The following is a 27,944-nucleotide window of genomic DNA, read 5'->3' on the forward strand; positions in this document are numbered from 1 at the left end:
TTTACTTGTACATTAATGATATAAGTAATTTCATATATTTTTTTTTTCTTTGCTAAATTGGATAATGGTTTTCGAATACTGGAAGAAAATTTCCTCGATTTTTTATCCTATTCACGATATAATGGCTATGGACATGATACACTTTTCTATTTAAATTGCATTATTAACATCGTCTCCAGCACTTTCTTAAGTCTAGAGCCTAGACTCAAAACAATAAACAAAACCAAATCAACCCCTGATTTTTGGCTTTGACTGATTTCCATGGTGTAAATATTCCCAGCAGAGTCAGTTTCAAGCAATCAACATAATGCCACCGAATGAGGAGTTGGAAAGAGATGCGCAGTAAGTAGCAATTTAATGTTTAATAATGACTGTGTTTAACAATCAGCCCTCAAGATTCTTGAAAATTTAACCATCAGCTGTCATGAGGCAGTACCAGCCGACTCCAGGACGTCACAGGCTGTGTGTGCTGTTTTCAGAACGCAGAACAAGCCTGGCCTCAGAGTGGACGGCAGTGCAGGGATTGTTTCATCTACAGAGGCGAAGTGCTTCACCGTTACTTAGCTGGTGGGTTGAGGACACAGATTTTTTGTTGTTCTTCCATTAATTCAGCCAATATTTATGGAGCGCCTGCTACATACTAATCAGTAGGATGCCTGTTGAGACAGTAAACCCATGGTGAATAAAACAGACACAGCCCTGCCTCACGGCGCATATGTTCCCCACTAGCTCTCTGTCTACCAGACTCTGCTGAATCCCTTCCCTCCCAGGTCGGCTCATGCTCTCTGCTCAGCACCTCGTGTTCTGGAGCCCGGTGGAAGGGCTCACAGTTGTGCCAGACAGCCAGGAGCCAGCCTTGACCACTCCCTCGCCTTCCTTTTCCACAGCAATTCACCAATCCTGGCCATTTCCCTTCCTGCCGGAGCTGCCAAGCCCTCGCACTACTCTCCACCTCTGCTGCCACGACCCTGGCACAAGCCCTCATCATCTCTCGCCTTGACTTCTTCAGAAGCCTCCTAACTTCCTGCTCCGTCTTCCCTTAGTCCGCTCTCCACCCAGCAACCAGGAAATTTTTTTAAAAAATAAAAAATCCTGTTTTTCATTTTTTGTTTTTTTGGTGAGGAAGACTGGCCCTGAGCTAACATCTGCTGCCAATCTTCCTCTTTTTTCTTGAGGAAGATTGTTGCTGAGCTAACATTTGTGGTAATCTGCCTCTATTTTTTGTATATGGAATGCTGCCACGGCATGGCTTGATGAGTAGTGCGTGGGTCCACACCCGAGATCCGACCCCATGAACCCTGGGCCACTGAAGTGGAGCGCGCGAACTTAACCACTAAGCCACCGGGCCAGCCCCCAAAACCTGTTTTTGTGTCATTCTTCGGCTTAAAACCCTGTAAAGACAGTCCAGCATGGTGGTGCAAGGCCTCACCTCTGGATCCAGCCCACGTGGGTGTGTGGCTCACCAGCTGGGTGACCTGGGGCACGATTATATAGCAGCTCTGTATCTGTTTCCCCACCTGCAGAAGGAGGATGATATAATATCCACTGAACAGGGTAGCTTTGAGGATTAAATGAGTTAGCATATGTGAAGTGCTCAGAACAGTGCATCGTCCTTATCATCATCATCGTCGTTAGGATAAAGACCAAACCCCTGACCCCAATCTTCCAGTCTTGGCTGTCAACACTCGCCCTGCTGCTCTGTGTTCCAGAACCCAGTCCCTCTCTGCAAGGTCCTCACCACACTTGCCCTTGCCCGAGCTCATCTCGCCATTGCCATGACTGCCAGCTTTGCCTTTAACTCAACTCGTCCCTCAGAGCTCCTTCAAGACCATGTCTGCAGTGAAGCCTTCCCTCACCCCAGTCTAGATCAAGTCTTGTTATGTTCCTTCAGAGCATGTGTCCCATTGTACTCAATTAGGATGCGTATATAACAGTCATGCCCCGTCTACACTGTGGGCTCCATGAGCATTCCCAGTGCCATGTACAGTGCCTGTAACATGCTAGGTGCTCCATATATATAAAACCTTTGTAGTAAATAGGGCTTATCTAAGACCCATCTGAGAGAACACTTGTTGTAAGCCATGTCTCATTCAGCAAAATTCCAGTATGAATTAGAAGGTTTGGCTGTATGCATGGATTTGATTAATGGTGGTATTTGACATCAACTCTTCACCCTGTTACTCCCATTTCCCAAAACTTCCAAGGGCCCTGCTTAGCCTCTACCAAGTGCTCGGCATGGCAGGAAAAGAACAAGGATAATATCAAGACTTTGGGGCCTTGCCAAAGTATTTCACCCTATAGAGTTGCTAGCTGTGAGCAATCTCCACTTCCCAAGGCCATTCCTAGAGATTCCAGTGAGTAAGTAGTTGTCACAAACACTTATTGAGCACTCACTGGATACAAGACATCATAGCAGCTGTTTCCTACATGCGACTAAACTGGAGAGGGGGTCAGCTTTTCAAAGGAGAGCCTGAAAACCATGGAGGTTCACCTCACTAGGATCGAGCGATTCTTCCCTTGTGGGCACCTGACACAGTGGCTCCAACATATTTTATTATGTGTTTTAAGTCTTATCTATTAGGGAAACATACTAAAGTATTGGAGTGAAATGTCATATCTGGGATTTGCTTTAAACTATCCCAACAACAAAAATGGTAAGGAGAACAGATGAGACAAGAATGGCAAAATGTTGGTAACTAAAGCTGGGTGAGGGATGATGGATACATGGACAGAGAGTGGGTGAAGGGATTCATTAGACTAGATTCTATTTTGGATTGTGTGTGAAAATTTCCATAACAAAGTTTTTAAATAGCCTCAAAATAGCAAAATAGCTAAAATTGATAGAACTGTAGGAATTCATTGACAAATCCACCACTGTGGTGGGAACTTACAACATACTTCTTTCAATTACACGTGGATCTAACAATCAAAGCTTAATTTCATGGGCACAAAACTTAGCACCCAACAACTAGAGCATACAAAATCTTTAGAAACACACATGGATGGAACATTTATAGAACTTGATCATATACTAAGCCATAAAACAAGTATCAACAAAATTCAAAGAATCTGTACCATATAGACTATGTTCTTGGAACACAATGCAATTATGATATAAATCAATAATAAAAAGACAAATAAAACTGTCTAAATATTTGAAAGTTTGAAATGCATTCTAAGTAACCCATAGGTCCAAGAAGAACTGTCTGCTAATGAATCAAAACTTGTGAAATGCCGTGAAAACAGTACTTGGAGATATATTTATAGCTTTAGCTTTATTTTATTTATTTATTTTGTGTGTGTGTGTGTGTGTGTGTGTGTGTGTGTGTGAGGAAGATCAGCCCTGAGCTAACATCCATGCTAATCCTCCTCTTTTTGCTGAGGAAGACTGGCTCTGAGCTAACATCTATTGCCAATCCTCCTCCTTTTTTTTTTTCCCCCAAAGCCCCAGTAGATAGTTGTATGTCATAGTTGCACATCCTTCTAGTTGCTGTATGTGGGACGTGGCCTCAGCATGGCCAGAGAAGCGGTGTGTCGGTGCGTGCCCGGGATCCAAACCCGGGCCGCCAGTAGCAGAGCGCGCGCACTTAACCACTAAGCCACAGGGCCGGCACAATAGCTTTAGCTTTAAATGCTTATTTTTACCTGAAAATTAGTGAGCAAAGTACACATCTTCAGACATTGGAAAAATAACAGCAGAAAAACTTTTTAAAAAATGAAGGAAACAGATAAAGAAAAAGAACAGAATTTTATGAACATGAAAACCAAAAATACGTTCAAGAAGACTTATGATGTCAAAATTAATTCTTGGAAAAGGTTGATGAATTTGACAAAATATCTGGCATGATATATGAAGAAAAAATAGAAAGGACAAATCGATGGTATTAAGAATGAAAATGGGACGTAACTTCAGATAGAGTTTTTTTGTTGTTGTTGAGGAAGACTTGCCCTGAACTAGTATATGTTGTCAATCTTCCTCTACTTTGTATGTGAGCTGCCGTCACAGCATGGCCACTGATAGACAAGTGGTGTGGGTCTGTGCCCAGGAACTGAACCCGGGCTGCCGAAGCAGAGCGCACCGAACTTAACCACTAGGCCACTGGGGCTAGCCCCAGATAGAGGTTTTTAAAAGTTAAGAGAGCAAGAATACTATGAACAATTGTATGATGTTAGATTTGAAAACTTAGAAATATAATCATTAGTAGAAAATCTTCCTACAAAAAAAATACCCAGCCAAATGGCTGCCGTGGTAAGTGCCATCAACTCTCAAGTAACTTATCGCTCCACTCTTATACAAACAGTTCTAGAAATTTTTTTTAAAAACAAGAGGAAACACTTCTCCCCCACCCCCACCATGAGGCTAATACATTGATACCCAAACAAGACAAAGACCAAATCAAAAAGGAAAATTCCAGGCCACCTCACTTAAGAAATGCCTGGCACATTTGCATTTCATTTTTCTTTCTCCTTCCCTCTAGAAATTGGTATTTCAATAGACAAATATCATATTAGCCAACATTTAATCACTTAAGTGCAAATTTCCTTTTTTGAGTTAACTCAGAAAAACTTGGGCAGACCAGTCTAATGTTTAGAATTGCTCTCAAGGTCCCATTTATTTCACCTACTTAAAGAAATTATTCTTGGTTCGACATTTTTCACACTGTTCTTAGTTTCAAGCAAAAAGAGAAACAAGTTAAATTAACCTAAGTTTTTTTGTGTGTGTGTGTGTGTGTGTGTGTGTGAGGAAGATCAGCCCTGAGCTAACATCCAATGCCAATCCTCCTCTTTTTTGCTGAGGAAGATCAGCCCTGGGCTAACATCCGTGCCCATCTTCCTCTACTTTATATGGGACACCGCCACAGCATGGTTTGACAAGCGGTGAGTTGGTGCGTGCCTGGGATCCGAACCTGCGAACCCCGGGCCGCCGAAGCTGAGGGCGTGAACTTGACTGCTACGCCACCGGGCCAGCCCCTAAATTAACCTAAGGTTTTATGGAGACAGAAACAAGTTACCAATTTTGGTTGTCAATTATCCTCTTCGATCCTGCCTGGGCTGTCAGGATGGGCTAGGATCCCTTCCGGGAGGGGGAGTGGCTTGGAGGGGCCTGGGCTCAACCCAAGTTGAGTGCCTCTGAATTAAGTAAAAAGGGCATAGCTGCTTTCAAAGCCCAAATACCAACTCCCAGAACAGTTCCCTACGATTAGGAAGTGCCAGGCCCATAAGTCTCCATAAATATTTGTTAAATAAATGCAATACAAGGCAGATTTATTTCTTATTTATTCTCTCCTCTGGGGAAAATGGAGTCACAGGTAAAGTTTATATTTCTGTAAAATAATTAGATAATATACATTTCTAGGGAAAAATGCTGAGCTACATTATATAATAAGATATCTTGATAAACTCATAACTTAATAAAAGCCAAAAAAGAGAGGGAGAAGGGAAATTTAAACCTGCTAAATGATAATGCTTCTTATTATTTTCTAGGTATAATCTAGGAATCCATTTTCTATTACATCAGAAACAAAAGCCACAGGATAGTAAGCATTCTTGCTTAAAAGACCAGTGTCCAATAACATCAAATTAAACAGCTATACATTGACTACTCTAAATTAAATGAATGGTCAGTGTTGAGTTGCATAGGTAGAATTTTATATGAATGAAAAAGTATCAAGGAGGTAGGTAAGCCCCCAGTACAAATGCTATGGATGACATTTATGAACTGACTCTCCATCCATAATATCAAGATAAGTGGGTGGGAATGAGCAGCTAAGATAAAATGTATATCTGGAATTCAATTTTGATGTGTCAATGCCAGCAGAGAGATAACACAAAGTAATCAGTGAGCTAGAATATGTATGACTAGGAGAAAGGAAAAGAACATTTTCTCCTGAGTCTTGTTTCCTGTGATGAAATAATTGGCCCCTCATGAGTGAGTGTGCAGTACAGATTGGGTGTAGAGCTAATCATTGGAAACGAACTCGTTCTATTAGGTTGATGTCAATGAAAGTCATTACTGAGGGTCAAAATGATTGACTATGGGCAATTCTGTCTGGTTCAACATAATACATCCCTGAGCTATTGATCTGAATTTGATCCATGTGGCATTGTGCATGGCTTATCTGAAAGTGGCATTTAGCTATCTTCATGCCTAGAAGACCACTGAGCTGTGGGCGAGGAGGCAGCAGCAGAAAGCAGCCGAAGAACCAGACAACACAGAGCAGGATGTGACTTAATGACCACAAAGACCTAGTTAGTAATGGCTAGAAAGACCAAACACACTGGTTCAAAAGCCAAGATGTACAAGATAATTAGAAGAGAAAGAAGCGAAAAGAGATAAAGAGAGTAGGGAAAAAGATGATTGTTTTTTTAATGAACGGGAAGGAAGGGCAGATGGAGGCGTGCCATGGAGGATGGAGAGCAGCAGACCCACTACAGGGATGAGAAGAAATAGCTGAGGTGGACGCGAGAGGCCAACTCCAACAACACTGGGGGCCAGGGCAAGTGGTCGACATATCCCCTTAGGGTCTCATAGGTGCTTATATGTCTGTGGGGACATTGGGTGGATAGACAAGCTAAGCCTGTCCCTTCAGTGGCCTCTGGGGGCAGGATGTGTTTCACAATGCCCCATTGTAACAACTAGGGGCTAAAATGAGGCTGAGATGACCCAGACCTGGCAGAGGGCAGAGCTCTGGGTGGCCAGGCATAGCTTCCACTCCCACTTCGGGGAAAGCAAAGGGCAGAAGCAGAAGAACGCTGCCAACCCTACAGGAGAAAATGGACCTCTCTCCAGTCCTTGAAAATGATGAGAACAGGAACACATCTCTCAATACATCATCTACTCAATCATATTATGTATCACAAAGAAAAATATCAAGTCGTCTTTAGATTGAGTCTACCAAAGGCATAGATCCCTGCCTCCCCATGACAGCGGATGGGACTAGAGCCTGACAGGGAGTCTCCTAAGGGGATCAGAAACACGGTTCTCTCTCTATGGTGCAGCCCATGGGTGCTGCCCACCTGGGGTGTCCGAAGCCAAATCACCATCATCCCCAACAATCAGCACTGCACCTTCAGTCACCAGAGCCAGATAACTGAATCACCCGAGATATCTCCTCCTTTCCCACCCAGTGCCAGGCTTGTAAATTCCACCTTCTAAATGTTCTCCATACCACTATCCCTTGCGTTCCATCAAGACTTTTTGCCTGGACAACTCTAACAGCCTCCTAACTCACCTCATTGCCTCTGTTCTGCCCTCCTATGCCCCAGGAACCTTCCTTCTAAAACTCATTTAATCCAGCCACTCTCTGCCCAAAGTCCTTAAATGGCTCCCATTGCATTCAGGACAAAGCCCAAACTCCTTATCATGGTCCAGGTCCCCCATGGGTCCTCTGCCAACTTGACTACACTCATCCCTTGCCACGCTGAAGCAGACCCTGTGTCCACCCGTGCTGAATTATTACTGATTTCTCAACACACCACTCTCACATGAGCTGTGTTTGTACATACTGTTCTCCCACTTGGAATTTCTCCTCCCCTTATCCACTCAGGGAACTCTTCATTCCTGGTTTCTCAACACAGGCATCACCTCCTCTATGAAGTCTTTCTAGATTCACGTACCCTGGACTTACCTCCACTATAGACTCAATCACATCGCCTGGCTCCGTTTACACGAGTCTCCCCCACCAGACTGTGAATCCCTAGTGGGCTGGAACTGATTCTTACTCGATTTGGAATTTCTAGTACCTCATATTGTCTGGGACAAATGGGTATTTAATGTTTATTAAGATTAAAATGAAATTAAAGTGCTCAATTCTGCCCCAATGTTCAATTGAAAAATCAAGATCTATCTATTATCCAGTGTCATTGGCCCAGCCGCCTGTGGATTCTGATGAGTGGCGTGGGCATTTCAGTGTGAGAGATGGCATTTGTGATGATGGTTGATGAGAAATGACCAGCAAACCGTGAAGCCAGGAAGCTTCATGTATACTGTGTGACTCAGCTCTGAGCCCAGAATCTCACTTGACGAAAGTGGTGAAGTCAGAGTGTCTGGTCCTGCTGACCGACATCTCAGCTGCTGGTGCCCGTAAATCAATCTCTTTTGAGTCTCAGCTTAAAGGACAGGTTGGCTAGACAACACTTAAATTAAACTCCGGTGGAAGGACATTTTTATTGCTCTAGATCTTTCACAATTGTTACTTACGAACGACCAGTCAAAGCATAGATAGACAAAGGCTATTTTCTGTCATCTTTGCATGCTGTCAGTGACAGGTCATCTCAGGACTACACACTTCCCTCAGAACGCTGCCCTTTCCTGCAACAAGGCAACCACAGAGCTGCCCTGAGAGCTGAGCAGGTGATGGCAAGTCCCTCGCCACCCCCTTGCCCACCAGTGTCCCTCAGTGATTGCATCCACAAACCAGAGAGCTGGTCCTTCTATCGAACACGATTAGATAAAATTTCCCTGACACCTTTAAGTCATCACAAAGCACCACTGTTAATTTCATTAAAAGACACGTGGTGCCATTTTTGTGTCATTTGTGGCTGAAACCGTGCTAAAATTAAATGTGATGGAAAGTTTAGGAAAAACTGTGGCTTTGTGTGAGATTTCCAGAAGTGTCTGGTGATGGTGAAGAAGAAAGTGAAGGCTTACAGGGACTAGATATGCCTTGAGCCCTCTTTAGAAAAAGATGGAGTATTAGTAATATGTTAAAGACCCTGCACCAGGGGTCAGGAAGACGGGGTCTAGTCCCTGCTCTGCCACCAACTGTGCTGTATTGCATTAGCCACTTAATCCTGTTGGGCCTCAACTTCCTCATCCTGCACAGTGTTGATCTCATATTCTGTTCGATGGCTTGTAAGCCTTTTCTTCAAATGCTCTAGTGTGGATCCATGAAAGGGGACAATAGCTCTCCCCGTGGCCCCAGTGTTGTCCTGGATCAGCTAGCACCCTTCCCTCTGAGCCGAAGCTACTACTGGGGCTGAGAAAGGGGCCAGGATTTTATTCTCTTAAGTCTTATTTACTCTCTACCATCAAGCAGCAAACCTCATGGGTTCAGAGGTTCATTCTGTGAGCAGGGTGTGCTGAATATTCTCTTTGGTCCCCTTCCCAGATCCACGTGCCTCCCTTCTCCGTCTAGTTCTGTGTCTGAGAAGCCTGGCATCTATGAATTGCATCACACGGCCCCCTTGATCCCTGGGTTCCCTTCAGGTTTGGTCAATGGGAGGCATTGGCATGAGATTGGCAAGACAGAGGACATGAATACTGCTGTTCATGAATATATATGCATGAATATCACTATCTATTACAACTGTAGCTAGATTCTAGAAGTTTTGGCCTTACTTGTCCTTAGAGATAGGGTATATCTTCAATGCGTTGTGTGATGCTACATGAAATCAGGGAAATAGAGCTGTTTCTTAATGGAGCTACGATACCTCAATCTCCAAACACCATTGTTCTTTGATGGGGCGCCTCCGTAGAGGCTGTACCCTATGCTGGGTGAAAGTGAATTCTCTGAAGTCAGACACGTCTGGGATAAAATATCACTCCTGTTACTTGCTGTGGAATTATGAGCAGATACTCAATCCCTCTAAGCTTCAATTATATCAAAATGGCAATAAGAATAGTAGCCACCTGAGACGGTTAGTTTTGTGTGTCAACTTGACTGCCACGGGGTGCCCAGATTAAACATTATTTCTGGGTGTCTCTGTGAGGGTGTTTCTGGATGAGATTATTTAAATCGGTGGACTCAGTAAAGTAGATCACCCTCCCCAGTGTGGGTGGGCATCATTTCAACTGTTGAAGGCCCAAAGAGAACAAAAGTTGGAGGAAGAAGGAATTCGCCCCTTTTTTCTGCCTCACTGATTGAGCTGGCACATCTTATCTTCTCTGGACCTCAGTCTAGAACTTACACGGTTGGCCTTCCTGGTTCTTAACCTTCAGACTCAGAGTGGAACTATGCCACCATCTTTCTTGGGTCTCCAGTTTGCAGAAGGCAGATTGTGGGACTTCTCAGTCTCCTTAATCGTGTGAGCCAATTCCTCGTAATAAATCTCTTTATATATTTATATATCCTATTGGTTCCTATTAGTTCTGTTTCTCTGGTGAACCTGACTATTACACCACCTCATAAAACTGTTGAGATTACTGAGCAAAACACTACCATGAGGTGCTTATCACAGTGCCTGGCACACAGTATGTGCTCAATAAAATAGGTCTATTATTGTAATTATTGGTAATAAAACTACTGTTAATAATATATCCAGGGAGTATCTCAGTTAAGAACCAGAAAACTTATTGTGTGATTTCTTTGAGAGCAGAGACAGAAGTGCACATTTGGCTGTTTGTAATTCAGCAATAGTAAATTGCACCACCCATATTCATTGCCCTTCCCATCTCATCTTCTAGTTAGATTTCCTCATGACTTTCCTTTATTTTATCCCTCTTAGAGGATGAAAATGATCTGAAGAGTATTTTTGATTTGATGATTCCTTGCAAAATCCCTTATGTTCTCAGAAGGAGCAATGCCCTTTAAAATCTAATCAACAAATAAACAAGCCAGTGACCACAGGGAAGCCTGCACAGAATGGAAATGTGTGTCACTTGGAGGTCTCTTATGATTTCATATTTTAAAAAGACAGAGATGCAAAGGTTTATTTTTAAGGGGTATTTATTTATTTATTTATTGCTACCAACACCTTTTAAAGATGCATCAAAAATATAAAGATTTACAAACTATGTATTCAGTTCATTTTCATTTAGACAATGTATAAAGCTTGTTGGTCTCAAATATTTTTGAAAACCCCATTAACTTGATCTTGATTTTTAATTGAACATTGAGGTAGAAGTGGGGCACTTGAAATTTATTTTAATCTTTAGAAACATGAAATATCTGTTATGTCCCAGACAATATTAGATATGGAAAATTCAAAATTGAGTAAGAATCAGTTCCTGCCTTAGGAGTTTATAGTCTAGTGGGAAAGACACATGTGTAAACAGATCCCAAGGATGTGATTAATTCTGGAAGTCTACCCTATCAGTATACTAGGATATTTTCACCAGGTTTAACCAAATCAGAAAAGGAGCCCACTAAGTTTCTAAGAGTCTTCAAGGCAGCATTTATGGTTTTATTGATGGCAGGTTGATGGTATTAGGTTAACTTTTTAGTCTGGGTGAGACCTATTGTTTGAGTTCCCCATCCCAAACATGAGACTTGAGTGTTGTCCAGGTAGAAAGAAAGCATGGACATACCCTTACATGCCTCTGTGTTCCCTCAGCTTCCTGGAGTGGCCTCGAGCTCACTGTAATTATCTTAAAAGGTAGATATTAATAAAATGCTTATCCATTTGACTTTATGCCTACAGACTAATTTTCATTGGCGTTTGCGTAATCCCTTTTAGTATCTCTCATTCCTGGCTGGATGTCTGTTTGCAGGTAAAGTTCACAGAGTGTTAACGTTATTCAGTCAATCAACAGTTGTTTATTGAAGACCTGTTTGGGGGCCCAACGAGGAAGAGGCAGCCTTGTTGGTAGAACAAGTGGTTACCTGCTTTGTGTGACCTGAGAGGCATTAACAGGAAGGTCCCTCTGCCACAAAAAAGAGCCTCCTTTCCAACACATATTAAACTAGCAGCTGTTGCCCTAAATTCCACCACTAGAGACTCATTATTTTGATTTAGCAGGCATCCTCCTTTAAATGTCAATTCCAGGTTAAATCTGGTTGATAAACACACGGGGTTCATTAACTCTCCTCTCTACATGTTTGAAATTTTCCACGATAAACTTTTTTTTTTCATGTTTACACTCTTTTTGACCTAGCAATTTCATTTCTGATCCTAAGGGTATAATCTGAAATTCAGAGATTTGTGCATGAAGATATTCGTTGCAGCATTATTCATAGCAAAAGCATCAAAACAACTAAGTGGCCAAGAATAGGGGAATGATTAAGTCAATTATAGTCCATGCCTGAGCTAGAACACTGTGCAACATTAAAAGTGATATTTAAGAAGGGTTTGTGTAATGATGTGTCACTTATATTCATAAGTGAAAAAGCAGGACCCCAAATAGTTTATATGATACAGTTCCAGCTGTGTAAAATGTTAAGGATTGAGGAAAACAGAGTTCTAGGAGACAACAGAAAGCCCTGGGTGTGACATGTGGAAAGTAATATGTATGCTGTTTCTGTGCTCGACTGCAACGAAAGATGTACCAGGACCAGGCACAGAGTGAATAAGGACATTTATACACACACACTGCCCTAGAGTTATTTTGTTTTGTCTTATTTTTCTTCTTTTTTTTTTTTTCGTGAGGGAGACTGTCCCTGAGCTAACATCTGCTGCCAATCTTACTCTTTTTGCTTGAGGAAAACAGTCCCTGGGCTAACATCTGTGCCAACCTTCCTCTATTTTGTATGTGGGATACCGCCACGGTGTGGCTTGAGGAGCAGTGTGTCGGTCCACGCCTGGGATCTGAACCCGTGAACCCCAGGCCGCTGAAGCAGAGAGTGTGAACTTAACCATTGTGCAGCCAGGCTGCCCCTGCTCTGTCTTATCCCTAAATGGGAAGTGGAATAAGCCGCGTGGCAAGTGCGAGTGGGCCAGCCTGGTGACGGCTGCGTCAATTACAAGGAGACTGGATGGGGCGGGACTAATGAACTATCTGAATGGAAATGACCAATCCTGCAGAGAAATGGTTTCTGCTGTCACATTAGCAGTGAGCGGCTGGGTATTAATGTTGGCAGGGAGAGGGTCTCTGATAAACCAGTGAGTGTGGTTTGAGTTTGTGCCTTTCCAACTATGGTCTAAGATATGGAGAGAACCCAGCCAGTCACTAAAGAGACTTGGGCAGTAATTTAATGTAGTACACATATGACAAGAAAAATGTTTCAAAATGTTAGCAGTGATTCTCTCTCGGTGATGGATGTATGGATGATTTTCATTCTCTTGCCTAAGCTCTTGCGTGTTATATAAGTTTCTATAATGAGAAAACGTGGATATCAGTAATCTTGTGGGGAGGAAATATGTAAATGTCCTGGGGGAGTCAACCCATTAGTGAGCACTTACTATGGACCAGGCATTGTATTAAGTGCTCTACAGAATCCTCTCTACAAACTCATGAGGTAGCCAGCATTATCATTCTCATTTTACACATGAAAGGAGCCAAAATTTAGAGATATTAAGTATTCAGCATTAGCTCACATTTCTAACAAAGCGGTAGAGACAAATCTTTCTGATTAGAACCTGTGCTCTTAGCCACGACTGAACGAACATGCTCTCTTTCTCGTGGTTCTGTAAGAGCATCCCCATAAGATAGTGGTCCTTTCGATGGGTGAAAAAGTAGAAAGGGTAATTTGAGGGCGTTCAACCAACGTGTATTAAGTACCATAGGACACGGCCAAAATGAAGGTGGAGGGTTGAACACACATTACTTTTGCTGAAACCCCAGTAAAACCCCAGTAAAGGGAATTTTTTTAAGCACAATAAGGACAGAGAGAATGGGGAAAGAGAAAACAACAACCAATTTTCACAAATCATAAAGCAAATGAACAAATACGTGAAACTTAGACCCTTAGCCGGCAGCCAGAAAAACCAAAACCAGCCCAATCTGCACCATGGATTTCTCAAACTTTTCAGGAAGCAGCAGCAGCAGCATCCTCTTTGGAAGCGAGAGTGAAGATGCTGCAAAAATCAGGAGGCTGGACCACTACAGACCACCAGAAAGGCTACAGGTGAGAGACTGATGAGATCAAGGTTAGTCAGCACAGCAGCAACTGGAACTCTCACGCATTGCCGGGGGGAGTGTAAAATGGGACAACCTAGAATGGGACAACTTTGGAAAATAGTTTGGCCATAGTTATTAAAGCCAAATATACGCCTAATGTATAACCCAGCGATTCCTCTACTAAGTATAAACCCAAGTAAAATGAATGCATATGCCCCCCCAAAAAACATGTACAAGATTGTTCATATTCATAATAACCCAAAATTGGCAAGAGTAGAACACACAAACTGTACTATGTCCATACAGTGGCATGCTATATAGCAAAACACCCCAAAAACTACTGCTCCATGAAACAACATAAAAAATTTTACAGACATAATATTCAGCAAACAAAGCCAAACACAGAAAAATGCATACTGTATGATTCTATTTATGTAAGATTCAAAAACAGGCAAAATATATTTACTGCGATAGAAGCCAGAATAGTGGTTACCACTGAGAGGAGGGTGGCTGGGAAAGGACAAGACAGAGCCTTCTGGGGTGTAGGAAATGATCTATATTTTCATGTTGGTGGTGGTTACATGGATGAATATATATATATATATATATATAATTTGGATAATCTATACATTTAAAATTGTTCACTTTGTGTATGTTATACCTCAATCTTCAAAAAAAAAAAAAAACAAGAGGATTGATTAAAAGTTTGAGAAGCAGTTACATTTCCAAATCTTTTCCCACTTTGCAACCAGGCAATTTCCATTTCCTAACGCTGGCAGGAAACTAGAGGTTGATCCTGTAGAGACTATAAAATAGAGGGAATCTGGACTGGGACATACTGGCCACAATTTTGGGCAGGGAAGCTGTGCTGAAAACAGGGGTATAGAAGACCATCTCTGAAAATAACCCCAAAACAATTGCACTCCTCCCTGTACGGGCATGCTGCTGCTCCCATCAAGAGGTCGACTCATGTTGACTCCATCGAATCTGCACTGGGCCTATCTTCAACCTATAGGATGCAGATAGTGACATCCTGGGACTTCCAAGCACTGCCATTGAGAAGCCCTGTCAGCCTTCACTATCTCCTTCTGAGAACTTATTGCCATGCTCTGAGGAAGCCGAAGTAGCCACATGGAGAGGCCGACATGGAACAGAGTCAGGCCCTTTGCCCAACAGCCCAGCTGAGCTCCCAGCATCCAATCGCCAGCCATGTGAGTGAGCCATCATGGAACTGGATCCTCCAGCTGGGTGGGCCTCCCCAGCTGATGTCATATAGAACAAACACAAGCTGTCTTTCTAAGCCTAGCTCAAACCGCAACATTGTGAGTAAATATATGATTGTTATTTTAAGCCACTAAGTTTTGCAGCACAACAATAGATAGCCAAAACAAAGGGGAAGTGCCTATGAATACTAAATGCATAAGGACCCCTCCCATCCTTCTTCCTCCATTCTGCTTCCAGAATGCTGGCAGCCAGTCTTTCACCTTCTAGTAAGAAACGAAAGAGTCCTTCTTTACACAATTGGACTAGTTGTATCAGTTTTCTAATTGTGGCAAAACAAATCATCTCAGAACTTATTAGCTTAAAACATCAACATATCATGATTCTGTCTGTACGTTGGGCTGAGGTAGGCATTTCTTCCTCCGTATGTTCTTCCTTAGTGTTACTCACGTGGCTGCCTTCAGTTGAGAGCTGGGCTGGGGCTGGAACATTAAGATCCCCTTGCTCACATGTTTGGCAGTTGGTGCTGGCTGTTTACAGGGGGCACCTCAGTTCTTCTCACACAGCCTCTCATCCTCTAGGGCACACCGTCTCTCCAGCAGCAAAGCCCAGACTTCCTTATGCAAAGACTGGCTTTCAAGAGGCTGAAAACAGAAGGTGCAGCTCCTCTTAAGCCTGGACCAGAAGACGTACAGTGTAACTCCAAAACCAGTCTGGATTCAAGTTAAGGAGAAATGGATTGCACTCCTTGATGGCAGCAGTGGCGCAGTCACATAACAGCAGGGTGCCCTTTGGACACCAATCTAAGAGGAAAGAGCTAACGATATTGACATGGGAGTTCCTCAAGAAGTAGCTCAGCCATATGATGGACAACAGAGGCCCCTTCCTCTGGGGCCTGTTGTTCCAAGTGCAGGAAGAAAGGGCAAACCCCAATGTGCAAGCACTTTTCAAATCTCTGTTCACATCCTGTTGGCTGCTGTTGGCCAAAGCCAGCCACTTGGCCAAATTTAGAGTCAGCATGGAGGACTACATGTGAAAATGGGGGAATTCTTGCATCTGTTTGTGCAAATAATCTGTCACATGCAGAATTAGGCTGTGAGCACATGAAATGCTCAGAATTTCAGGGACTTCTCTTGGAGTTAAGCATTTCAACTTAATACTCAGACCATTTTCACTTTAGCCCAGCTGACAATTATAGGCATAAACCCTCTTTCATTTGTCATTCAAAAGAAACATTTTGAGTATAACATAAAGCAAATATTTTGTGTCTCACATGGAGAAGCTGACTGCCAGCCCACCTAGACAACCAGATCTAGATGATTAGTTGAATATTTTATTGCATTAGCTCTAATTTACTTATAAAAATAAATGGGAAAATGAAAAAGGAAGATGTTAATGTTAGGGATAATAAGGCCACATTTCATAAATGTAATAAAACCAAGACAAGGAGTAAATCACTAAGTGTGTATTTTGACTTGTCAAACTAGGGGATATTTGCCATATTTGTGCTGGATCGGAAAACGTTCTTCTAATACAAAAGAGAAGAAAATTTCACGACACCATGGAATTTTGTCAGCCATGTAGATGAGTGTTATTATGTTGGATGACCTTATCTCAAAGACCAAGAATATGGTACATCATTTTCCCAAGGTGGTAAAATGAGAAGTGATACCATGAGAGGGACTGGGTTATACATAGATACAGTGACTCTCTTCCACATCCTGGCCTTCAACTCTCTCACTAAGAAGTTCACCATATTAAAGGAGCCTCCACATAGTTGGATCCATTTTCTTGGTGTAGATGGAAGTTGACACCACTCTTCATTATGGGTTTTCCCCATTGGACACCATCACCCTTTCCAAGTTCGTTTTCTGAGGCACCTTAATAGGGTCCACCCTAGTAATGTACTATTTAAATTACTTGAATGAAAAGAGAACTAACGGACCCTGCATTATGCAAACTCCCCACCCAACACTCCAAGCCCTCTCTGCCACCCACAAGACTCCTTGAAGAACTGGACCTCAAGATGAGAAGCGACATATTTCCTTTTTTTGTTAGCTCTGAGAAGCTGCCAGACTGGATGAGAAGCCAGAACTTTTCACCTTGTGGGTAAGTAAGAAGTGGTTTAGCATCTTGCCACAGAAAATAGATAATGTTTCACTTGTGATCTTGGGTCTAGAAAAATGTTCTGCCTTTGGAAAAATTTTCAAGGAGACCTCGTTACATGTCCTGTTGCTTTATTTATTGAAAGTTATTATAGGGGCATCTATCTTACCTTCATTTTCACACCTCTGCTTGGGCAAGGAATGTGTGTTTTAAGTGGTAGTATGGAACTCACTGAAATGCTTTAGCACACTCAAAAGAGATGGTGAATTGTGTATTAAGGGGCTTAAAGTGAATTAAAATAAGAAAGTTTTAAGAAACAGAGTCTGAAGCCAATGTGACGTATAAGCAATTTGTCATTAAAAATGAATAAAACAAAATCTAAAAAGATGAGTGAGTTTACTGAAGTTGCATAGCGAATTAACAACCTTTTTCACAAGCCACACACCTCATCTCCAAAATAAACACATCAGGGCAGTTAAATGCCAGGCTCACAGTGAAAGAATTGTGTGTTTTATTCACAGTCAAAGTATCTACAGGTCGGTATTTTTCAACCAGCGGCTTATGACCCACTGGTGGGGGGGCGGGGTCATGAAACCAACTTAGTAGGTAACAACCAGCATTTTAAAAGAAATGAAAAGGACTATAATTATAAAGTATCAGATGCTGCATGTAGTGAATATTGATTTCTGAAACGGCTCACTTCCCTCTATCTCGCTGATGTAAAATGTATTTTTCACAGTGGGTCATGGCCAGAAGTCCCTCAAATCAGCATTGCTAGACACTTGAAAAAAGCCAGACGCAGAAAGGCAAATACTGTATGATCTCACTTATATGTGGAAGTTACAGTAGTAACTCATAGAAGAAGAAACTCATAGAAGCAGAGAGTAGAATGGTGGCTGCCAGGGGCTGGGAGGAGGGGAAGATGGGAGGTGGTGGTCAAAGATGTTAAAAAACAAAATTCAACTAAGTAAATTTAAAGATCAAATTGGCTTTATTTGATGATTCATGCATCAGGCAGAATCCCATCTAGCAAACAGAAAGGAGCTCCAAAGAGCTTTACAAAAGGAAAGGTTTTTGAAGGCAGAGAGGAGTGAGACAAGGAAGTCGTGAACAGAAAAAAAAGATTCTTTTGAGCAAGTTCACCTTCTTTTGAAGGACAAAAGGGGTCTATTAGGAGGATTATCTCACAGCGCTGACCAAGAAATTCCAGACTGATCAGTTAAGATTACTTTCCTGGGGGAGGTTGAAACTGCAATTAGATGAGGTATTAAGTCACATTTTGGTGACGTGGGCTTAGCTCAAGTGACTCCATCTTGGGCCTACTGTCTCCTTTTTAACCATTACCCCTTTTTGATCAGACTCTCATGTTAACTGAGAGATGTGATCAAAATTTAAGGCATTAGCACCACTCTCAGCTACTGCTCGCAGCTTTTGGGGATCCTTTGTGTGGTATCCATAGGTCATGACATTTTTTGTTTAATCACTGTGACATTCACAGGTCACATCTTCAGGTTCACAATCTCTAAGTCAGACATTCTCTTTGTTCCTTTTCTGATGTTCCACCCTTAGCGAGATCATTTGCTTGGTGGTTAGCAGCTGGGAACATGCATTTAAAGCTTGTGAGAGAACACAACACACCAGGAAGATTGTTATGATTATCATGAGCAGGATAATTCCCAATGTCTGGGGTGCATCTCAAAGCCAGGGTCCACAAGACCCAAACCAATCAAAATCAAACGAGTCAAAGACAGACCCAATCGAAGGAGTCACCGTTTTAAGCCAAACGTCTTGCTCAGTGATTTTATGTAACTGAGTTTCCACTTCCCCAGAAGTGTTAATCCAGGAGCAGCAGGTGGTGTTGGCCACAGCGCAGACACCTCCCTGCTCAGTTAAAAGATAATCAAGGGCTTTCCTATTATCAAGAATAACTTTGGGAGTGACGTCAGCATCATGGCGGAGTGAGCTTTCCCGTGAATTCTTCCCCCACAAGATACAATAAAAGCAACAGCCACAGACCAACAACGGAATCCCAGACAGTGAAAAGCTAGAGCAGAGGGATCCACACTGCCGCACATCTGAGAGCGGAACGTGCTGGGCCCCCGGAGGAAGTGGGGAGAGGTAAGGAGAACTCCGCTCCCTCCCCATCAGATCAGCGATCCGGTCCGCGCGGCTCCCAGAGAGGGGGGAGGGGCGGCCCTCGGCGGGAAACTGTAGCTCGTCGGGCGCTCTCAGCCAGTGGGAAACTCCCGCACAGAGGGCTCAGAGGAGCCACAGGGCTACCATCAACATCTGAGCACCCCAGAGAGCGGATAAAGAGGGGCAAATGAGAAGCCTCCCACGTCAGGGACCCAGAGGGCAAAAGAGAGAGCTCCCCCCTCCCCGCAACCCGGAGTCTGCAGCTCGACCAGATCTAGCGATCCGAGGCAGACCTGAACAAACTGGACTGGACCCGTGGATCGCAGTGGGGAAAAAAAACAAAACAAAACAAAACAAAACTGCGGATCGCAGCAGAAAAACTGGGGCAGAGCGCAGGGGGCTTAGACTACACAGCCCTTTACCACCAGACAGTGGCGGCAGGTGGAAATTGCAACCAGAGACTTCCAGGATGAGGAAAATCAAAACCAACACAGGAACCACAATGCAAAAATATATGAAATCACCAGACCAGAAACAAAATGACAAGCACCCAGAAATCAACCCCGAAGACACAGAAATCCATAAACTAAATGACAGAGATTTCAAAATAGCTATCATAAAAACACTCAACGAAATACGAGACAACACAGACAAACAATTAAATGAGATTAGGAGTTTCTTCACAAAAGAGATTGAAATCATAAAGAAAAACCTATCAGTGCTGATGGAGATGAAGAACACAATGGAGAAGATAAAGGAGAATCTGGAATCTTTAAAGAACAGAGCTGACAATATGGAGGAAAGAATTAGTACTTTAGAGGATAGGAATACAGATATACTCCAGATGGAAGAAGAGAGAGAACTAAGACTAAAAAGAAATGAAGAAAGACTCCGAGAAATATCGGACTCTATTAGAAAATGTAACATAAGAATTATAGGTATTCCTGAGGGAGAGGAGAGGGAAAGAGGAACAGAGAGCCTATTCAAGGAAATAATAGCTGAAAATTTCCCAAATCTGGGGAAGGAGCAGGAAATACCAGTAAGCGAAGCCAACAGGACGCCTATATATATTAACAGACAAAGGCCTTCACCACGACACCTAGTGGTAAGGCTAGCCAGGGTCAACGACAAAGAAACAATATTAAGGGCAGCTAGACAAAAACAAAGAATAACTTTGGCCAGAGAGTCTAAGGATTTTTACTGGGCAGGTTGTTGCTTTAGCAGCAGATTCTACAATCTTTCCAAGAGTTAAGAGGAGGTTTCTAATCAAAGCTTCATTTATATTTACCTCTAACCAAGAAAGTAGGGTTCTGCCAAAGGAAGAGAATCCTGAATCATGAACGCCTCCTAGTAACTCCTGTTTGAATCTGTGGCTCAGGACTGGAAAGGTGACAGCCTTGGAGGCTGGTGAAATTTAAGTGTGTGTAGACCATACAGATGGTTTTATTCTGGTGATTCTTGCCTGTGTCCCTTTCTTTGCATAGATCCTGGATGCAAAGTTCCCTAAGTTTGGGGTTGTTAACCAGAGACAGGGAAATGGACCAGGGGGTCTCTAGCATTATGGACAGATGTGTTTTTTGATGACAAATGAAGCAGTCTGAAAAGTGACCCCCCTTAGCAATGGCCTAGGAGATACAGATGATGGCATTATCTTTCTAGGCCCACATCAGCATAAAGAAAGAAAGAGAAGAGGAAAGGGTTTCACATTTAGTTAAAGTATGAAGTCTTGATCTGGCCTCTTGGGAGGAAGCAAGTCTTCCTTGATGTTGGCTACTTCTCTTCCTCGTCACTTTGCTTAGGACGTCTTCAGCATCTGTACAGGACCAGGTGTCAGGTGGAGGCTTTTTCATCTGTGAGAAGTGTACCCAAGCCTCAAGTCCCTGGAGTTTGACTGCCAGCTGGGTGGTGAGGAGGAGCTGGTATAGTCCCTTCCAAGGAGATCCAAGGGCAGTCTTTGTTCTGAGTGATTCCGACTCAGAGGGGTAGGAGAAAATTAGAAATGCTAGTTTGGAGATTCATAGCCAGATATTTTAGGAAACTGGAAGAATTCAGGATCCAGTCCAGTTTACAGATATATAGCAAAACCTCAAAGAGATAATGGGATTAGAATCTTATATAGACAAATATGCAAGCATAGTTTTTCTCTCTATGTTTGCTCTTCTTTTATCAAAGATAATCACAGTAAAACTAATTGCTTTGTATTAAACTTATCTTGATTATTTTCATAAGTGCAGGAAGAATAGTGATTGACCATATAAGCTCTTTTTAAGACTGCTTTGCTGGAACTTTGTAAGCAAGATATCAGGCTGATTTCTCCAAGGGGCTTTATTGGCTCCATAAAGCCAACTTTAGTTTCTTAAAAGTTTCTGGGCATCTCCAAATCTATGTACATCTCCCCAAAATATGGCATTCTAGTCAAAGCCTTAGTAATATAACCAATGTGTTCAATTGTGTTCTGTTACAAGGATAACAGATTCTTACTGAACTTATGCAAATAACTATATTGCCCTAAAAAGAATACTCATGAGTTTCTGAATTGTGGAGAGATCAAGTAGGGAGAAAAAGTAAATGATTCATCTTTATTTAAAAGGGTGTACTTTACCAAATTGCTGGTATTCATAGACACCTTAGGAGAAAATGTTTCCTTAAATCTGGAAAAATAAAATATCAAGGAACTGGTAATATTTCAAAGAAAAAGTTATTAAAATTTTAATTGTCCTCCTCAGTTTAGTCTGTCCCATGTGATTAATTTTTGTTCTGTGAGAATCCAGTTTTCCATTATTTCTGGAAATTCTTCTCCAGTTCAGTTTTATGATTTTAAAGTTATTAAAAACTTGAACTTGTCAAAAGCCCTTTCCATGAATCTCCTTGAAGATGAAGTACTTTTGTGGGAACACTTTTGCAAAACATAAGAGTAAAACAATAACTGTCTGTGAAAAGTCTTAAAGATGCTCATTGTTAAAGATCTGATGGGAGTTCATTATAATGGAATTGACAAGGAAATTTGGTTATTTCTGTAACATGCAACATTTTAAGATAATAACTGGAATTATGACTGATAACATTATACCAGGATGTACTAGACATTAGGAATTTCATATAATTTCTGAAACACTTATAACACACCTGTACCTATACGAATACACCATAAAGGAGGCTTTGTACTAATTCTTATTTGACAATGCTTCCCATATGATTTAACATATCAAATAAGCCTAATTAGTTTAACATCTCCCTTTTTATAAGGAGAGAAAACAAATCTTTTGAGATGTTCCAGCAACCCTCTGGAAAATCCCAAAGTTAATTTGAGGTCAAAAAGACTTCATTTTAGAATTGATTTTTGGGAAGTTTGTCAAAAAAATAAGAACGGTTTTTGAACACTTGGTCAAACAGGATCATAGGACACTGTGTAACAATACCTAGTTATCTACTTAACCATAGTGACAACTAAAGACTTCACATGCAAGTATAGAATGTTACCCAATTGTCAAAAACCTTAACTCTTTTAATAAAGAAGATTCAGCAGTAATCAAAGACCTGATAAAGACAGCACAGGAAATTATTTTGACAGGTCACAAATTCTTTGTTTTCTAAGCAGATTACTTAAGAGGTAAAGAAAAACCTTTCGAAATCTCTATTCAGGAGCAGACTAATAGTCTAAGAAAACCTTGTCCTTTTATCAGATGAAAGAAAATTATGTTCTAGTTTTACATAAGTACATTGCTGATTTTAAAACTTAATTTTATGTCTCTTATAATAAATTCATTTGATTTTAGCCAACTTTACACAATTTTACACAACTTTACACAAGATTCTCTCTCTCCCTTTCTCTCTTCCCAATTTTCTATTTAATTAGTCCTTATTCTCCTCCTTCCCATCCTGAAATAACCAGCCTCACTTTAGGACAAAATTACTTTCTTTTCCCTCAGAAAATGCATCTCCCTTCATAACTTCTCCTATCAAAAACAGATACCCTACTTTCCTAGCTTACAGACATGTTTCCCTTATTACTTCTAGTAGTTTAAATCACATATGTTAGAATTTTTTAACCCTAAAAAACCTTAGTTTTTTAGTGAAAATAAAGAAGTAAACAATTATGAACTGTCTTTTATAATAGCATTCTGTGGCTTGGTAAATTTATAAATACTTTTGATAATTTTTGGAAACATGCTTTCTTGTAGTAAATTTCTCAGTGTGGCACAACACATGTCTACTAATAGGCCCAAATATCTTTAATTCCTTTGTAAAGCAAAATGTGGATAAACCTATGTTCAGTAATTAATATTTCAGTATTTTATCTTATTTAGAAATGATCTGAATATTCAATGAATTTAACTTAACTCATCATTTAACGTAACTTAGCAAAACTGTAAAATTTCAGGTTACCAAAAAGATTTGGGGAAGCTATTTCAAAAGTTCACATAAAACTTTTTATCCTACTTAGATCTATTTAATTTACTTGTTCTTAACAACTATGTTTAGACTACCTCAAAAACCTTCATGAGAAGAGTCATAAGACAGAACAACCAAACTGAATTGGCAGTCCAAAACAAATGGGACAAGAAACAAAGGAAATGCAAAAGAATCAGAAAATAAGTGACAAAACAGCAACATTAAGCCCTCATATATCAATAATTACCCTAAATGTAAATGGATTGAACTCTCCAATCAAAAGATACAGAGTGGCATGATGGATTAAAAAGCAAGACCCAACAATATGCTGCCTTCAGGAAACACATCTTAGCACTAAAGACAAGCACAGGCTCAGAGTGAAAGGATGCAAGACAATACTCCAAGCTAATGGCAAACAAAAGAAAGCAGTTGTTGCCACACTCATATCAGACAAAGTAGACTTCAAGATAAAACAGGTTAAGAAAGACAAAGAAGGGAAATATATAATGATAAAAGGGACACTCCATCAAGAAGACATATCACTTATAAATATATATGCACCCAACATAGGAGCACCAATGTACATAAAGCAACTATTAACAAACCTAAAAGGAGACATCAACAACAACACAATAATAGTAGGGGATCTTAACACCCCACTTACATCAATGGATAGATCATCCAGACAAAAAGTCAATAAAGAAATAGTAGACTTAAATGACAAACTGGAGAGATGGACCTAGTAGACATATACAGAGCACTCCATCCAAAAACAGCTGACTACACATTCTTCTCAAGCGCGCATGGAACATTCTCTAGGATAGACCATATGTTGGGAAACAAAGCAAGCCTCAATAAATTTAAGAAGATTGAAATCATAACAAGCATCTTTTCAGACCATAAGGCTATGAAACTGGAAATGAACCATGAAAAAAAAACTGGGACAGTGACAAAAATGTGGAGATTAAACAACATGCTACTGAACAACCAATGGATCATTGATGAAATTAAAGGAGAAATCAAAAACTATCTGGAAACAAATGAAAATGATAACATGCCATATCAAACCATATGGGATGCAGCAAAAGCGGTCCTGAGAGGGAAACTCATAGCGATACAAGCCCACCTGAACAAACAGGAAAAAGCCCAAATAGGCAACCTTAAATTACACCTAACAGAACTAGAAAAAGAAGAACAAACAAAGCCCAAAGCCAGCAGAAGGAGAGAAATAATAAAAATCAGAGCAGAAATGAATGAAATTGAGACCAAAAAAACAGTAGAAAGGATTAATGAAACAAAGAGTTGGTTCTTTGAGAAGATAAACAAAATCGACAAACCCTTAGCCAGGCTTACTAAGAAAAAAAGAGAAAAGGCTCAAGTAAATAAAATTAGAAGTGAAAGAGGAGAAATTACAACGGATACCATGGAAATACAGAGGATTATAAGAGAATACTATGAGAAATTATATGCCAACAAATTGGACAATCTAGAAGAAATGGATAAATTCTTGGCCTTATACAACCTCCCAAAATTGAACCAAGAAGAAATGGAGGATCTGAATAGACCAATAACAAGTAAAGAGATTGAAATAGTAATCAAAAACCTCCCAAAAAATAAAAGTCCAGGACCAGATGGCTTCTCCAGTGAATTTTACCAAACATTCAAAGAAGATTTAATACCCATCCTTCTCAAACTATTCCAAAAAAAGAGGAAGATGGAGCGCTTCATAAATCATTCTACGAGGCCAAAATCACCCTGATACCAAAACCAGACAAAGACAATACAAAGAAAGAAAATTACAGGCCAATATCGCTGATGAACATTGATGCAAAAATCCTCAACAAAATATTGGCAAACCAAATACAACAATACATTAAAAAGATCATACACCATGATCAAGTGGGATTTATACCAGGGACGCAGGGATGGTTCAACATCCGCAAATCAATCAACGTGATACATCACATCAACAAAACAAAGAATAAAAACCACATGATCATCTCAATAGACGCAGAGAAGGCATTTGACAAGATACAACATCCATTTATGATAAAAACTCTCAATAAAATGGGAATAGAAGGAAAGTACCTCAACATAATAAAGGCCATATATGACAAACCCACAGCCAACATCATACTCAACAGGGAAAGACTGAAAGCCTTCCCTCTGAGAACAGGAACGAGGCAGGGCTGCCCACTCTCACCACTCCTGTTCAACATAGTACTGGAGGTTTTGGCTAGAGCAATTAGGCAAGAAAAAGGAATAAAAGGAATCCAAATAGGCAACGAAGAAGTGAAACTCTCACTATTTGCAGATGACATGATTGTATATATAGAAAACCCAAAAGAATCTGTTGGAAAACTATTAGAAACAATCAACAACTACAGCAAAGTTGCAGGGTACAAAATCAATCTACAAAAATCAGTTGCATTTCTATATGCTAATAATGAACTAACAGAAAGAGAGCTCAAAAAGATAATACCATTTACAATTGCATCAAAAAGAATAAAATACCTAGGAATAAATCTTACCAAGGAGGTGCAGGATCTATACAATGAGAACTACAAGACATTATTGAAAGAAATCCATGATGACATAAAGAAATGGAAAGATATCCCATGCATGTGGATTGGAAGAATAAACATAGTTAAAATGTCTATATTACCTAAAGTAATCTACAGATTCAATGCAATCCCAATCAGAATCCCAATGACATTCTTCACAGAAATAGAAAAAAGAATACTAAAATTTATATGGGGCAACAAAAGACCCCGAATAGCTAAAGAAATCCTAAAGAAAAAGAACAAAGCAGGAGGCATCACAATCCCTGACTTCAAAACATACTACAAAGCAATAGTAATCAAAACAGCATGGTACTGGTACAAAAACAGACACACAGATCAATGGAACAGAATTGAAAGCCCAGAAATAAAACCACACGTATACGGACAGCTAATTTTCGACAAAGGTGCTAAGAACATGCAATGGAGAAAGGAAAATCTCTTCAATAAATGGTGTTGGGAAAACTGGACAACCACACGCAAAAGAATGAAAGTGGACCACGTGCTATCGCCATTCACAAAAATTAACTCAAAATGGATCAAAGACCTGAAGGTGAGACCTGAAACTATAAAACTCATAGAAGAAAATATAGGCAACACACTATTTGACATTGGTTTTAAAGGAATCTTTTCGGATGACATGCCTACCCAGACTAGGGAAACTAAAGAAAAAATAAACAAGTGGGACTTTATCAGATTAAAGAGCTTTTATAAGACAAATGAAACCAGAATCAAGATGAACAGACAACCAACCAGCTGGGAGAGAATATTTGCAAAACATACATCTGACAAGGGGTTGATCTCCATAATATATAAAGAACTCACACAATTGAACAACAAAAAAACAAACAACCCGATCAAAAAAATGGGCAGAGGAAATGAACAGACACTTCTCCAAGGAAGATATACAGATGGCCAATAGGCACATGAAAAGATGCTCAACATCACTAATCATCAGGGAAATGCAAATCAAAACAACACTAAGATATCACCTCATGCCTATTAGAATGGCTATAATCACCAAGACAAAAAACAACAAATGTTGGAGAGGATGTGGAGAAACAGGAACCCTCGTACACAGCTGGTGGAAATGCAAATTGGTGCAGCCTCTTTGGAAAACGGTATGGAGATTCCTCAAAGAATTAAAAATAGAGATGCCCTATGATCCAGCCATCCCACTACTGGGAATCTATCCAACGCATCTGAAATCAACAATCCAAAGAGGCTTATGCACCCCTATGTTCATTGCAGCATTATTCACCATAGCCAAGAAGTGGAAGCAACTTAAGTGTCCCTCAACTGACGACTGGATTAAGAAAATGTGGTATATATATACAATGGAATACTACTCAGCCATAAAAAAAGACAAAATAGTCCCATTTGCAACAACATGGATGGGCCTGCAGCATATTATGTTAAGTGAAATAAGCCAGAAAGAGAAAGACAAATACTGTATGATCTCACTCATATGTGGAATATAAACCAACACATGGACAGAGAAAACTGGACTGTGGTTACCAGGGGCAGTGGGGGTGGGAGTTGGGGGGTGCGGGGTGGGCACGAGGGGTGAAGGGAGTCATATATATGGTGATGGACAAACAAAAATGTACAACCCAAAATTTCACAATGTTAGAAAGAATTAAAACATCAATAAAAAAATAAATAAATAAATAAAATTTCACCTTAGGAAAAAAAATAAAAAAAGGAATAATGTCTAAATTTTACCTTGCCAGGCATATTTCTTCCCATTTAAATCAATAGCAAAATCTTCAGGGTAGAAGTCAATTATGCTAGAATCCTGTATCAGGGAG

The 27,944-nt window shown here is 40.7% G+C and overlaps 1 long non-coding RNA gene across 1 annotated transcript; it reads right to left on the minus strand.

The window, feature by feature from the left end:
- Positions 1-605: 605 nt before the first annotated feature.
- On the minus strand, positions 606-27,920 carry LOC131401891 (uncharacterized). The gene is made up of 3 exons (XR_009218085.1): positions 27,859-27,920; positions 1,430-1,517; positions 606-656 (listed from the first exon to the last, which is right to left on the minus strand). It is a non-coding gene; the product is annotated as an uncharacterized LOC131401891 (long non-coding RNA).
- Between the last annotated feature and the right edge of the window lie 24 nt (positions 27,921-27,944).

The sequence above is a fragment of the Diceros bicornis genome, assembly GCF_020826845.1.
Source record: "Diceros bicornis minor isolate mBicDic1 chromosome 21 unlocalized genomic scaffold, mDicBic1.mat.cur SUPER_21_unloc_1, whole genome shotgun sequence".
NCBI classification, from domain to species: Eukaryota; Metazoa; Chordata; class Mammalia; order Perissodactyla; family Rhinocerotidae; genus Diceros; species Diceros bicornis.